The sequence below is a fragment of the Lactuca virosa genome, chromosome 6, assembly GCF_052849685.1.
Source record: "Lactuca virosa cultivar CGN04683 chromosome 6, Lactuca_virosa_CGN04683_v6, whole genome shotgun sequence".
Taxonomy (NCBI): Eukaryota; Viridiplantae; Streptophyta; class Magnoliopsida; order Asterales; family Asteraceae; genus Lactuca; species Lactuca virosa.
Genome location: NC_136431.1, coordinates 162427599 through 162443897, shown reverse-complemented (window position 1 = coordinate 162443897; position 16299 = coordinate 162427599).

The following is a 16299-nucleotide window of genomic DNA, read 5'->3' as shown; positions in this document are numbered from 1 at the left end:
CTAATCAAAGGCAAAATGGCTCGACCTATATGATTTGTAGCTCGTTTTGTTCCTGGAAGAAACTCCTGATTGTTATATTAATGACTTTAACATCTTCAACGTAGTATCACTGCTTGTGCCTATCGTAAGTGATATTCTCGCAACACGGCCACAGTCTCATCAAGATCACGACAAGCATGAAGTCGTCCACTAACATAAACGTATAGAAAATGGTATAAGAAGGTTTTACTACTGTAATGGAAGTTTTCTAGTAGCAATGACGGTTGCTAAAATAAATACCATTACTCCCTCTTCTTTAGGATGATCGTCCTTGTCACAATCCAATTGATCCTCTTGCAATGATCCTCCCGACCATCTCTAAAGCATTTGTGTAAAAACACACAATAGACACCAGCATATGCCTTTATGTACTAGCTACAATGATTGCAACTCTCCTATCTTCCTAAACGAAAATCAATAGGTTTGAACCAATCTGCTAATGGTGGTGCTTGAACTTGCACTTGTTCCTTTATCCATTGATGGACCTTCAGTCCTAAATTTTGAGTCACAAACTTGACTTTCATCGAAGACTCCTGCTCTTTCCTAAATCGGTTAGTAAAATCAACACATGATAATCACTTTTACTTCTATAAAAATAACGGAACGAATGGTCACACTCTAATGACCTTTCATTTCATGACACAATGGATACAATAAAAACTACACTTTTGCCTCTATGAGACATACATTAACATGGAAGACACTTTCCATATTGTGTTAATAATTTGATCTTCCCTCCTTTGATTAAGGAAGAACGGTCTACAACCACATTATAGCAGGTAGTATCTCTAGCTGCTGGCTGATCGGCCCCAAAAAAGGTTGCAATACCTCTATTGATCACTTCGATTACCTCTTTCTTAAATCTCCAAACTAAAATCGGTTATTACATCCAACAAGGTTATCAATATTAAATCAACTTGTTCACATAGGTCTTCATTACTCGGACTCGATTCTTCATGACCACTTGGATCTGAACCAAAACCACATTCCTAGGCATCACCATTAGAGAGTTAATGACAGCAATAGACAAAACAAATATAACTACTAGTGCCTTAGTAACCTTGTGACTCTTCCTGATCTAAGTACGAATCATGTGCTTCAGGTAGTATAGGCCTATACTACCTTTCACACCTATCCATACTCGTCCCAAGAATTGTCTTGCAATTCCCAAGTCACTACAAATGAAATCTACAAGCACATACAACAATTTCCCTAAACTCAACTAGTAATTTTGCATCTCTGTCAAGCACATACTAACTTTCCTAGACTCCTTTTCTAGGATTCTTCTTGCACATATGCCCGATCTAGCATATTCTAACGCCTTTCCTAGGTCACCAGGAATTTCACTTCCACTTTCTTCGTATAAATTCTTCTTAGCGTAGTGTCCAATCCACAGGGCACACTACATCCGAATTTACTCTAGTGTTATGGAGACAAATGGTCTACATTGGATACACATGTATGCTTTTTCGACTGCCAACTCACAAGCTTTCCGTCTAGAAATTGAAATCCTGCGGTAGTACTCTTGCAATCCAATTAACAAGCTCCTAGATCTACATTAGAAAAAGCTTGAATAAAGAATCCTATGTTTGCTAGATACCATAATCCAAGATTCGGTGTTCGATGTTGATATCCAAAAATATTCTTAACGACTGTAAGATGTGGTTCTCTGGGATTCGCTTGGTACTTGTTAAAATTACAAACCAAAAACATAATATCAGGTCAACTTGCAGTTAAATACAATAACAAATCGATCATGCTTTGATATGTCTTTAAATTAACGGTTGGCTTATCCAATGAAGGACTTAGGCAAGTGTCGACTACCATGGGAACCTTCGTGTCTGAGCAATTCATCATTTTAAAGCGCTTAAGAAGATTAGTGTATAGATTTCTTGATTAATAAAGATTCCTTCCATGCTTTAACGAATGTTCAATCCCAAGAAGTGATTAATCTTCCCCATCATACTCATTTTAAATTGACTCTTTATTAAATCTTCAAATTCCTTGGACAATGAAGGGTCAGTAGAACCAAATATTATGCCATCAACATAAATTTGAACAAGCATTAGATGATTCCATACTTTCTTTCAAAATAGAGTGGGATCAGTTGATCCTTGTTTGAATTTAGCGATTTAAAAAAATGGTTAGCGTTGCATACCAAGCACGAGGTGCTTGTTTTAACCCATAAACTTCTTTGTCAAGGATATAACAATGATCAAGAAACTTATCATTTACGAATCTAGGTGGTTGCTCAACATAAACCATCTCTTCAAGTACTTCATTGAGAAATGCGCACTTTACATCCATTTGATATACGTCGAAATTCTTGTGAGCTGCATAAGCAAGAAAAATTGGTATTGCCTCAAGTCTTGCGACAGGGGAAAAGGTTTCATCGTAATCAATTCCTTCTTGTTGAGAATCACCTTTAACGACTAATCTTGCTTTATTGCAAACCACATTACCTTATTTATCCATTTTATTTTTAAAGAATCGTTTTAAACCAACTATCGAATCATTTTTAGGTTTAGGAATTAGCCTCCACACTTTGTTTCTATCCAATTTAACCAACTCGAATTGCATTGCAACAACCCAATTAGGATGTTCTAATGCAGTCTTGACTGTTTTTGGTTTGAATTTTGAGATAAAAACATTGAACATGTAATATTCTTAATGAAAATTAAGAACTTAATTCCTAGCTCTAATATGTGCTCGTGTTAAAATACCAGAATTAGGATTACCAAGAATTTGTTCTTTAGGATGATCCCATGTCCATTTCTTTAAAGGAGGATACGATGAATAAAACTCCAAATATGCATCTTCAAATGTTTCTTCAGCTTCAGAGATTTTTTCTGCAACAGAAATATAATCATTAATGTTACCATCTTCATTACCTGGAATGTCATTATCATCTTCGTTATTTGTTCCACTTGGCTCCCCCTCAACCAATGGATTTGTTGTTTCTTGTTCCCCCTCAACACCATCTTGCAAAGTTAACGACTCCCTCTCAACTTCAGAATGAGAAGTCAAGTGATCCCCCTCCACTTGACCAGATGTCGAAGTTTTTCCCCCTTCGACATCGACTTTTGGTATTGATGACGAATATTCATCTGTTTGTTCGTCTGTTATGGTTAAGTCATCATACTTTTTGTATATGAAACAAAATTATGTGTATATCCAAAAAAAATTCCTTCATCTTCCTTAGTTTGGAAGTTTGAAAGATCATCCTTGAGATTCATGATAAAACATTTGCAACCAAAAACATGGAAAAATTTGATATTAGATTTCCTTTTGTTAATGATTTCATAAGGTGTGATGTTAAAGCGTCGATGAATAAATGAGCAATTTTGTGTAAAACAAGCTGTAGAAACTGCTTCTGCCCAATGATATTGTGGTCAATTTGCGTAAGTGAGCATCATTCTAGCAGCTTCGAACAATGAGTGATTCCTCCTTTTGACAACACCATTTTTCTGTGGTGTGTAAGGTGACGAAATTATGAGAGATTCCCAAATTCGTCAAAAATGAATTTAGAGTTTCATTCTTGAATTCAGTTCCATTATCGTTTTTGATCGTATGAACTTTCTTCTTCAAACTCAATTCAATGTTTTTGATGAAGTCGATCATCAGCTGAGCAGTCTCTGATTTCTGTATAAGAAAGAAAGCCCAAGTAAATCGTGAAAAAACATCTACAATAACAAGTATGTACTTCTTCATATTCACATACTTCTTCATATTGACATACTTAATAGTCGAAGGACCACACAAGTCAATGTGTAGAATTTTCAACGGTTCGACAATCTTTGAATCAGTTATGATTGGATGACCTTAACGATGTTGTTTTCCTTGTTCGCAAGCTGCACATAAAGAGTCATTGTCAAATTTTAAAACTAGTAAACCACGAACAAGATCATTTATAACAAGTTTGGTTAAATTTTTGAAATTGAGATGAGAAAGTCTTCGATGCCAAAGCCAACTGCGGTCAAAAGAATCTTTCGATAGCTAGAAAACAGAGGGAATGCTAACTATTGGTTTTATGTCCAGAATGAACATATCACCTTTCCTCTTCGACTTAACAAGACTTCCTTTGTTTCTTTGTTCGATATCATACTTCCTTATTCAATAAAAAGAACTTGATTCCTAGTTCCAACGACAAGTTGAGATACGCTTATAATGTTGTGTTTCAAACCTTCAACATAAACGATTCTATTTACTATAAACTTCCCTTTCGTAACTTTCCCATATCCCTTCACTTTACATTTCTGGTTATTCCCAAAATTTTCAACACCTGCATTTTTCAACATCCTAAAATCTCCCAAATTTTCCTTCCTTCCTATCATGTGACGCAAGCATCCACTATCGGTATACTTGTTTTTTCATATTGTTCGTCACATAGCACATGAAATCATTTAAAGGGATTTGGGTCCCCAAGACATTTTGAGTCCTTGGACATTAGTGTGAAATGTAGTGTGCAGTGCATAATTAAAAATCCAACTACGAACTTTTGTTTTGATTTTTTCAATTAAACCAATTTCGTCAGACTTGGGCATATAAATATAATCATTCATTAGCGAAGTGTCAACTTTGATTTTCTCTTTTTCAAACTTTTTCTCAGAAAAATCAACTTTCTTTGTTTTAACTTCTTGCCATTTTGACACCTTTAACACTAATTCTTGGGATGAAGTATTTCCACTCATTGATCATTCAAGTAATACTAATAAGCCTTTTTGACTTGTTCTTGAGAATACTTTTGCGATTGAAATTTTCTTCCTTTTCCTTCAAATTGATGATTGAAAATTTTCATTCCATTTTTGCTTTTAACAAATGAAACATTCTATTTGTGCTTTGAATGAGGATTTGGAAAACGCGGACCATCAGGTATGAATGATATATTATTCTTCAAAACATTTGTTGATTTTGAAAAGCTTGTTTGCAAAAAATATTTTTATGATTTTTGTTATCCAAAACGAGATTTCTTTTTGAATAACATTTTGATTTTGTGAATAAATTTTTTGAGTGTTTCTTTGAACACTGTTTTGATCTTTTTGAACTTGTTTCACTTTTGAACTTTGATCAACCTTCATCTTTTGAGAAAAATCACTTTCACTTGTTCTCAACCTTTTTATTAACTACTTTCGAAGCTTCTTTTGGAACATCATTTTTGGGTTTTTGAGAAAACTTCTTTTCTTGAATTTGTGGTGTTTTTTGTTTCAATTTCCTTTCCTTTTGAAAATCTCTTCTTTTCTTCCAATAAGCTTTGTTTTGAGCTTTCTTTTGGATGTTTCAAAAGATGAAATTTCCTTTTGAAAATCTCTTCTTTTCTTCCAATAAGCTTTGTTTTGAGCTTTCTTTTGGAAATATCTTTTGAAACATTTTTTTCATCTCCATTTACGAAAGTTTAAGTCTTCACCTTTTGATTGTTTAAATCATTAGGTAAAGACTTCTCATCACTTTTCTCTGCTTTGCCTTCGTCATTAGACTGGGCAGTTTTCACAACCCAAACAAAATTTTTGTTATTTTTTTTTTCTTTGGGAAAGATTTTTTACTCTTTTGATGTTGGAAATATTTTGAGCTATGATTCAAATTATTTTCCTCTACATTTTGAATAGAGTGAAACGCTTCACCAGTCAATTTTGAATTATCTTCTTTTAACAATTCATTCAACTATGGATTGACTTTATCCCCATTTCCTTTAGTTATGAAAACTTCATTAGGAAGTCCTTTAATAAAAGTTGGATAAAGAATCGAGTTTTGTTCAAGAAAATGCTTTCCTTTTCTTTCAAAATCTTTGTGAATTCCTATGTGTCTTCAAACACTTGAGCTTCAACAACTCGTGGAATTTCTTCTCCACAAGAATCATCATCACTATCACATTCATTGTTTGTTATGTCTTCAACAAGAACATACTCTTGAGAATCATAAGTTTTGGTCGTTGAAGATGAATCATTGTTTAACTTCATTTTTGAATCATCATTTTCTTTGTTTTTAGCTAACGAAGTGATATTCATGGCAGACAATTTTGAGCAATCAACACATTCCTCTTCCTCAATTTCACTCATATCATATGAATCATCTTTGATATCAGAAAAATTTTCTTGAGTACTTTGCGTCGAATTCTCAGTTTTATACAAAATTTTTATTTCTTCATTTTTCGACAAGGTATCATTCACAATATCAACTAAATCATCAGAATTCAAACAATCATTAATATTAACAACACCATAAGCATAAGAATCGTTAGGAACTTGGTCATATTCAGCTACTTTACTCTCGCAATCAAAAGTAGTTGATCAACTAATTCACGTTTGAAATTTATGAAAGGGAGTAACTTCCTATGTTGTTCCTTTCATATGACAGATGAATGATAAAGACCAGTTAACTTCCCATACAGTCTTTTAGCGGTGTTACAATATATATTTTGTTACTTAACTAACATGTTATTGTCCATTTGCAACGAATCCCTATCTACCTTGACATTTGTCATTTATAACTCTAGGCCTTCTATGCTGGTGTTCTTTTCCTCCAATTTATTTCTTGCTTCGTAAAGCATGGCCTTAGTTTTCTCCGATTCGCTACTCATAGAAATCAACAAATCATTTAGGTAAGAGCATGTATCATCAAAATAAGATAAAATAGCATGGTAAGATATTAAAGGAACATTAAGAGAGACAAGAAGATCATGTACCTTATCGGTCATTTGAGACTTTGAAGCAGTGGTTACAAAGCATCTTCCAACCATCATTTCTTCCTCGTCTTCACTCTCTTCTTCTTTCTCTTCTCTATTCTCCTTCTTTGACTCTTCCCAATCACTACCAACCAACTCTTCACCAACCATGCTCTTCTTTCAAGAATAACCTCCAACGTGCTTTACGAACATGCTACCATGAGTAGCATGACGCATTTAATCTTCATCGGATCCTGAGGACCAAATTTGATTGGTTCCATCATTTTTATCTGCATCCTTCGCAACCAAGGATAGATTCTTGTACTTTGAATGAAGTTCCTCTATCTTCATCGCATAGTATGCCTCATCCTTCACTTTCTCTTTTTTTCTCTTCCTGCTTCCTTAGCATACAGTCCTTCGCAAGATGATTATGCTTGTTATAATATTTGTAATTGTAAACAGAATCACCTTTTCATCGAGCTATTTTTGAAGTTTCCACTAATATTATTTTTGTATAACTTCTTGACCTTATTTTTGGAGTAATAAGCAACAGCTTCATCGTCTAAGTTAAGTAGAAAACCTGCTTCATTTTCTTTAGCTTCGTCATCAGAACCATTCTCCTTTCCAGTTGTTTTTGAAACAAGTGCCACTGCACAACCAAAATTCATCTTGTTGTTCTCTTCAACTATCTCCTTCACTTCAGACTCATGTGATTTCAAGATATTATAGAGATTCAATAGAGTGTAGGTCTCGAAATTCTCTTGAGTATTGATCATAAGGCAAATGCTCTTCCATTCTTTCTTCAAGCCTAGTATGAAGGTGATGTTGAACTCAAGTTTGGTATGAACAATTCCATATATGGTACATTTATTGATAAGATCATTGAATCTATCATAATAAGCTTGGATAGACTCACTCTCCTCCTGCTTGATATCAGCTAACTCTGAAAAGAATTTAGTGACTGAGCTCTTCTTTGTTCGTTTATTTACTTGATACTTCTCCTTCAAAGTGTCCTAAATTTATTTTGTTGTCTTGCAACCTTGAATGTAATTGTAAACCACTAGTGGAAAAGCTCCACGTAATTCATGAAGACAACACTTTCTATTTACCTTCTTCTTGTTTCCTTGAGCAATCATGTCCTCTGTAGCACCAACATTTCCAACTGCTTGAATAAAATCAACACAATAAGGTCCTTTCTCGATTGAACACCAGAGATCCTCATCAATACCGTTAAGATAGTCTTCCATACGATCCGCCCATAGATCGTAGTACTTAGGAAGCAGCATCAGAATTTTCGTTGCAGATCTAAGCAAGTTAGCGTAGTTCATCATGGTGTTGACATTCATATTTTCCATTTTATCGATTAAAAAGAGGATAAACTTTGAAAAGAAAGAAAATGGATGTAAAAACGATTGATAGAACTATTGCAGAATCATAAAATCGCAATGATCAAATGAAGAATTATGTTTTCACTTGCGGAATGACTGAATCATAAAGAATGATTCAATAAGATGAAAACGTGAATGAGAGATTCTTCAAACTATGCGAAGAATTTTGCTCTGATACCTATTGAAAAGATGTTTGAATTAAGTTTTAATCAATTGTAAGTAAAATCAGAGTAAATATGAAAACAGAGATCTAAATAAGATTTTGATTCAACTCAATATATCTGGAATGAGTAGAAGAGAGTTGCCATGAGAGAGAAAGCTCAATGCGTAGAAGTACCAAAATTTACATCCCCTAATCTACCTACCCTATTTATAGGATACTCACAAATACAAAAAAATACTAGGACTTCGTCATTACATAACGAACCACTAATGTTCATGGTAAATACATACATAATGAAGTCATATAGACCTTCGTCATTTACAGACTATTCGTAATCAAAGACAACTACCTACGGTTCGACATGTTACAACATAGATAGACCCTACAAGCTTTAGTCATGCTACCTATGATGCATATAGTATAAGTGGGTCTGGTTTGGAAAAACCTGGTGAGATACATACGGTTTTCAATCCCACAATCTTATTATGATAATAATCCATAACTAATAAACCTAAAAAAAACCAACTATTACCAACAATATATCATTTAACATAGATATACATAAGACAATCTACCTCATCCTGTCGATTCTCACATACTGATCCTATAACATTGATCCTTGAGATCTAACCTAATGGATCATTAATACCAATGAGAAGACTTTTCTGCTTTGGGGATTCCTTGGCAGTAGAAGTCAATAAAGGCAACCATGAGGGGGTCAGAGCATAAACACCTACGGGAACGGACACCATTTATGTTAAATAATACATATGTGAGTTATAAATCCACAATAACAAGGTAATTCACAATACTTGTCTAGAATAGTCAAGTGTTTTCATCTTACTCCGACAGATGACCAGATATACCTAATCGGTTGCCTGCTATAGTCCCACCATTTTTGGTTGTCTAAAAAAAGGAGGAATACTAGTGTTGCACTCTGGTACGTAACCTGTACCCTGACAAGCAACATTGTCATAGAACAGAACTCCACTCTTCATTGAACTAAACAGTATAAAACTACCTAAAATTCAACTTAATTGAACTAAACATTCCTTTGAAGCCTTAGTTTATAACCATATATGACTATAAAACCCATAATTGATCTCCAACACAATTTTAATGTTTATGAAATATCATTACAATACAAGGGAAAACTAAACACTCATTCAACTTAATTTTGAACTATATATCCGTAACAAACCTTAGTTTGTATCTAGACCATATTACAATACTCGTAATTCCCGTTTTATATAGTTTTGCTGGTTGTTTAATACTACAAAGTATGGCTATACCATTATTCAAGATACTTGGGACTAAACATCATTTATATGTCATAGTTTAAAACTTATACAAGACCACAATCCCTAAAATCAACTTTCAATACTAAACATGTTTAAACAACAATACCATAATTCAATGTATATACCAAACAAAGAGTATAAGATATTTAATATACATTAATGTTTTTAAGTAATAATATTTCTATTAGATTGTCATGTAATAATACCATATATATATATATATATATATATATATATATATATATATATATATATATATATATATATATATATATATAGAGAGAGAGAGTAAGAGAATATGTGGCTATTTTGTATATAACATGTGACATCCCCATTTTCACGGCCACAAAAGACCGATTTTGTTTATGCTTGTTTGAAAATCAGAGTAACATTTTAAATAAAAGTGTTGCGGAATTTGTCCCAAAACAAAATATGATAAAGATTTATCAAAAGCATTTCCAAGGAAATGTATTTCATTAAAAGACTCGGGATGTCATGTTCGATACAGATCAAAAGCATAAACAGTACAACATAAGCCTTACTACATTATTTCATATCTACAGGCCTATATCCGAAATCCCTCATCCAAAACATCACATCTATGCTCGAGCGCCACTACCTGTAATACATGAAACTGAGTGGGCCAGACTTGGGAGCCTGGTGAGCACATAGGGTTTTCAACCCACAATAAATAAGTTTGTTAATTTCATCAATCAACAATAACCCGATTACCCGTTCCCGTTATCCTCACTTTACGCCCCTAAACACCTATCATATGGGACCTAGCCTAAGGATCATCATCGGGATGGACACTACTGCTAAGGGGGTTCCTCAGCAATAAATGTCCTAAAGGCAACCATGAGGGGGATGGAGTACACCGGTGAACACATCGTTCACAAACACCTACAGGTTGCGAGCCTGCTAGCGTTCCAATGGACTGTCTAGAAGAGTCCGTGGTCGCCATCTATACTCCGCTAGATGACTGGATTACCAACAACATCGAGTCCTCTCATCGTTTTATCACACATCGTCTTATACATCTACCCATGTTTTACCCCAACATTTTTGTAGATATAAAATACTTATACAGTTTAAATCATGAAAAACGTGTATAAAAATCATTCATCCAACATAGACCGCAAGTATTCAGATAATATTCACACATAACACGTAATTTATATAAAATTCTTCATATCTATGTGTAAGATGAAAGTACCTTTGCACTCACCTGATTAGGTGGTGACTCGGTACTTGAACAGCGCTTCGTTATCTCAAAACAATTTTTCCTTGACCAAAACCTAGTATCAATATAACTAGGGTTTACTTTTAACGTTAACCGTGACTAATTAATAGTCTAGCTATTATTATTATTATATAAGCGTTAAATAACACCTAATATAACTCATAATAATAGCCCAAATAATTATTTTAAGGACCTAATAACATTAGTATAATTATTTAAAAGTTATATTAAAAATTGCGTAGGCGTAGCTCACTTACAGCGGATTTTAAAGAAAACCGGGCTTTGCTCGTAGCAGCGTTTCCGAAGCGAAAGACCCTTTTTCTCGGGACTCCGGGAGCCTCGGGGCTTCCTTTGGGTGCTAGGGATTTTTCCTAGGGTTTACGGGGGTTAAAGGGGTAGTGAGAGAAAGTAGAGAGAGAAAGAGTTGTGAAAATGTGCGAAAAATCCGGGACCCTTCGCAGCCTATTTATAGGGCCGAACTTCGGACCTACGTTGCGCGTACCACTCAACTACGCTGGGCGTAGTTCGGATAAGGGTGCCAGCTCGCACCAGCTGGCTCGCACTCGGACTCGGAAGAGATAAGGCCAGGGTACTTTGGACGTACTCATCTTCGGACGCGGGGCGTAATGCGAGGCGATGTGTCATCCATCCGAAGCGAAGCCTTGGAAAACAAGCAACGACTCAGATGCGGCCACGTCATCTCCTTTATCGCGGATTCGTAATTTTGCTTCCTGGATTCTAAAAATGATAACTTTCGCATATGAGCTCCGTTTTCGACGTTCTTTATATCCACGCGTAGGCGGGAACACTCTCTACAACTTTCGTTTAGGCTTCGTCGGCTAATTTGGACTTTATTTTAAATTTATATTTTTAACAGGCCGGGACAGGATTGGTCCGTTAAAAATTCATAACTTCTTTGTCCGACGTCCGTTTTCGTCTGTCTTTTTATCGTTATGCTACTATTAACGAGATCTTCGATTCTCGTTTAGGTTGTGTCGGCTAAAAACCGCTCGATCTAATATTTGAACTTCGGGTTGTACATTGCTAAGCCGAAACTTCGAAAAATCATAACTTCCTCATACGAAGTCAGATTTGGGCGTTCTTTTTATGGACGCTCTCAGTTTAACGTATTCTACGACTTTCGTTTAGATCGCTAAGGCTAAAACTCGCTCTATCGTAAATTCATTATTTACGCTTCCCGGTGCCGTACCGGTTTTGCCGTAAAACTTCGACAGGTCATAACTTCTTCGTTATAACTCGGATTTCGGCGTTCTTTATATGTACAGAACCCTTGAGACATATTCTACAACTTGGGTAAGATTATTTATTCTAAATAATCTTTTGTCGAAAAGTCGTTTTCGACCCCTATTATCTCTAAATTGACTAGCCCGGATCAACGGGCGTTACAATTATCTCCCCCTTATGATGATTACGTCCCGGAATCATCAACGAAACAGGGCTCACATGATGACTCCATACGTTATCTCTTCATCCTAAGTAATAGCCGTAACTTTGATGTTTCTTCGAACGAGTATCTAACTCTAAGACTCCTTGACTACATGCGGTGCTCGATCTTGCACCTGCTCCCTATCTCTCATTAGACTCCAACTTATGACCTTCAGGTCACGATGTCGATTCTTACTGGAGACTCCTTCTTCAAACTTTGTTATTTGACTTCCACAATAGACCGATGGGTCACATTCTAATGACCTCTCATCGTATGTTGCAATGCTTAGACTCAGGTCTCTTAGAGTCAAATTCCGGAACAGACTATACCTTCCTTCATGTTCTAATGTGATAAAATCACATTTCAACATGTAGCGTTTCTAGCTACCAACTCCTTTAACAACGAGCGCAATACTTCTATTGATCGCTTCGCTTATCTTTCACTTCAATCTTCTGGCTTAAGTCAGATGCTACATCGAACTTGGTTCTTTGAACCTCGTAACATGCTCATCTTAGTCGGACTCGATTCGATATGACCACTAGGGTCGGAATAACAATCATCTTCTTAGTCATTACCGAAACAATGGTAATGACATACATGAACAAAACGGAATCAACTACTAGCTTCTTGGTAACCTTGTGACTTTCCCTGATCCAAGTGTGAGTCATGTGCTTCCGGTAGTATAGGCCTCTACTACCATTCACACCTAGTCATACTCGTCCCAAGTATTTTCTCACAGTTTTCCTAGTCACCATACAAGAAAATCACATAACAGTTTAACACATCACATAACAAAACGAAGGTTTTATATTATTTCTTGAAACGATTACATGGGTGTTCAAGTTCACCCTATACTATGCTTCTAATAGGCTACACCACATAGTACTATGACTACTTCGTGACTTGCTCCTCGGATATTTGTCCTCACTCCTGATTCCTTGTATTGTTAGATGCTTCGTTAAGGATGCTTCTTGGCTTCGGAGGTGCATCCGCTCTTGCTGCTTCATTTTTCTTCGGGCAGTCCCTAGATAAATGCCCTTTTTTGTTACATATGTAGCACACCCTCTTTTTGGATGTGCACTTGCTGGCGTAATGCCCTTTCTTTCCACATTTCTAGCAAGTCACTTCCTCGTCGTATTTCTCATAGTGCTTCAGCGGTACATTTGGCGTCGTAGCTCTCACCGGGCAATCTTGCTTGAAGTGTCCCTCTCCACTACACTTAAGGCAAACTCCCTCCTTGGTTGAGCATTTGTGGGCATAGTGACCAGTCTTCCCGCATTTGAAGCAGGTTACTTCCTTAGAGCATCTCCTGTTGTGTTTCCTTCCATACTTGTTACACCATGTTGCTTCACCTCTTCCCCCTCTAGACTGTGAGAACATGTTGTTGCCGTTGGACCTTAAAGATCCCTCAAATTTCCTCTTCTTGCCAATTCCAACCCAGATGGCTGCCTCAAGAGTGGGTGCCTGGCGTACTGGCACAGTAAGTTCGTCCTTATTTTTTTGAAGTAATCGTCTTGTCTCTTCCATCTGACGATCCAACATCATCTGCACCATTGCTTGTACTCCTGCCATCGTGATCGTCTCGAGTGCAGTTGCCACCTCTGGCACACGCTCAATCACTGGTGGCTCGGGCTGCGGGTTACCGCTTCCAAATCCGCTTCTAGTGCTCACCATGTTGATCTATGCACCAAATCAGACGTTCAGTGTGGAGTGACGAGAATTTAGATAGAGAAGACTTAATTTACGATTGACGTGTAATTCTCCCTATCACTCCGAAAAGTTACATGCCAGTTCTAATACCGTTTAGAAATCTGAACACATAAAGTTTCCAGATCCAGTCGGCAACAGACCATAGATCCGATCACATAATGCGTATCATAAATCATTTAGCACATAAAAGCATGTTAGGCATTTTCCCTAAATAAGCTAGTGCTTGTGTCTATTCAGGTGTACTACCTAAAATATATTAGACACTCTTCTCACGATCATCGCTTAGCATTCTAATTTTAAGTCTAGTAATAAATCCATATTCCTAGTTCGCTTAAACTAATGCTCTGATACCAACTGTGACATCCCCATTTTCACGGCCAGAAAAGACTGATTTTGTTTATGCTTGTTTGAAAATCAGAGTAACATTTTAAATAAAAGTGTTGCGGAATTTGTCCCAAAACAAAATATGATAAAGATTTATCAAAAGCATTTCCAAGTAAATGTATTTCATTAAAAGACTTGGGATGTCATGTTCGATACAGATCAAAAGCATAAATAGTACAACATAAGCCTTACTACATTATTTCATATCTACAGGCCTATATCCGAAATCTCTCATCCAAAACATCACATCTATGCTCGAGCGCCACTACCTGTAATACATGAAACTGAGTGGGTCAGGCCTGGGAGCCTGGTGAGTACATAGGGTTTTCAACCCACAATAAATAAGTTTATTAATTTCATCTATCAACAATAACCCGATTACCCGTTCCCGTTATTCTCACTTTACGTCCCTAAACACCTATCATAAGGGACCTAGCCTAAGGATCATCATCGGGATGGACACTACTGCTAAGGGGGTTCCTCAGCAATAAATGTCCTAAAGGCAACCATGAGGAGGATGGAGTATACCGTTGAAAACATCGTTCACAAACACCTACAGGTTGCGAGCATGTTGCGTTCCACTGGACTGTCTAGAAGAGTCTATGGTCGTCATCTCTACACCGCTAGATGACTGGATCACCAACAACATCGAGGCCTCTCATCGTTTTATCACACATCGTCTTATTACATCTACCCATGTTTTACCCCAACATTTTTGTAGATATAAAATACTTATACAGTTTAAATCATGAAAACGTGTATAAAAATCATTCATCCAACATAAACCGCAAGTATTCAGATATTATGCACACATAACACGTAATTTACATAAAATACTTCATATCTATGTGTAAGATGAAAGTAACTATGCACTCACCTGATTAGGTGGTGACTCGGTACTTGAACAGCGCTTCGTTATCTCAAAACAATTTTTCCTTGACCAAAACCTAGTCTCATTATCACTAGGGTTTAGTTTTAACGTTAACCGTGACTAATTAATAGTCTAGCTATTATTATTATTATATAAGCGTTAAATAACACCTAATATAACTCATAATAATAGCCCAAATAATTATTTTAAGGACCTAATAACATTAGTATAATTATTTAAAAGTTATATTAAAATTGCGTAGGCGTAGCTCACTTACAGCGGATTTTAAAGAAAACCGGGCTTTGCTCGGAGCAGCGTTTCCGAACCGAAATACCCTTTTTCTCGGGACTCCGGGAGCCTCGGGGCTTCCTTTGGGTGCTAGGGATTTTTCCTAGGGTTTAGGGGGGTTAAAGGGGTAGTGAGAGAAAGTAGAGAGAGAAAGAGTTGTGAAAATGTGCTAGGGATTTTTCCTAGGGTTTATAGGGCCGAACTTCGGACCTACGTTGCTCGTACCACTCAACTACGTTGGGCGTAGTTCGGATAAGGGTGCCAGCTCGCACCAGCTGGCTCGCACTCGGACTCGGAAGAGATAAGGCCGGGGTACGTTGAGCGTACTCATCTTCGGACGCGGGGCATAATGCGAGGCGATGTGTCATCCATCCGAAGCGAAGCCTTGGGCAACAAGCAACGGCTCAGATGCGGCCACGTCATCTCCTTTCTCGCAGATTCGCAATTTTGCTTCCCGACTTCTAAAAATCATAACTTTCGCATATGAGCTCCGTTTTCGACGTTCTTTATATCCACGCGTAGGTGGGAACACACTCTACAATTTTCGTTTAGGCTTCGTCGGCTAATTTTGATTTTATTTTAAATTTATATTTTTAACAGGTCGGGACAGGATTGGTCCATTAAAAATTCATAACTTCTTCGTCCGACGTCCTTTTTCGTCTGTCTTTTTATCGTTATGCTACTATTAACGAGATCTTCGATTCTCTTTTAGGTTATGTCGGCTAAAAACCTCTCGATCTAATATTCGAACTTCGGGTTGTACACTGCTTAGCCGAAACTTCGAAAAATCATAACTTCTTCATACGA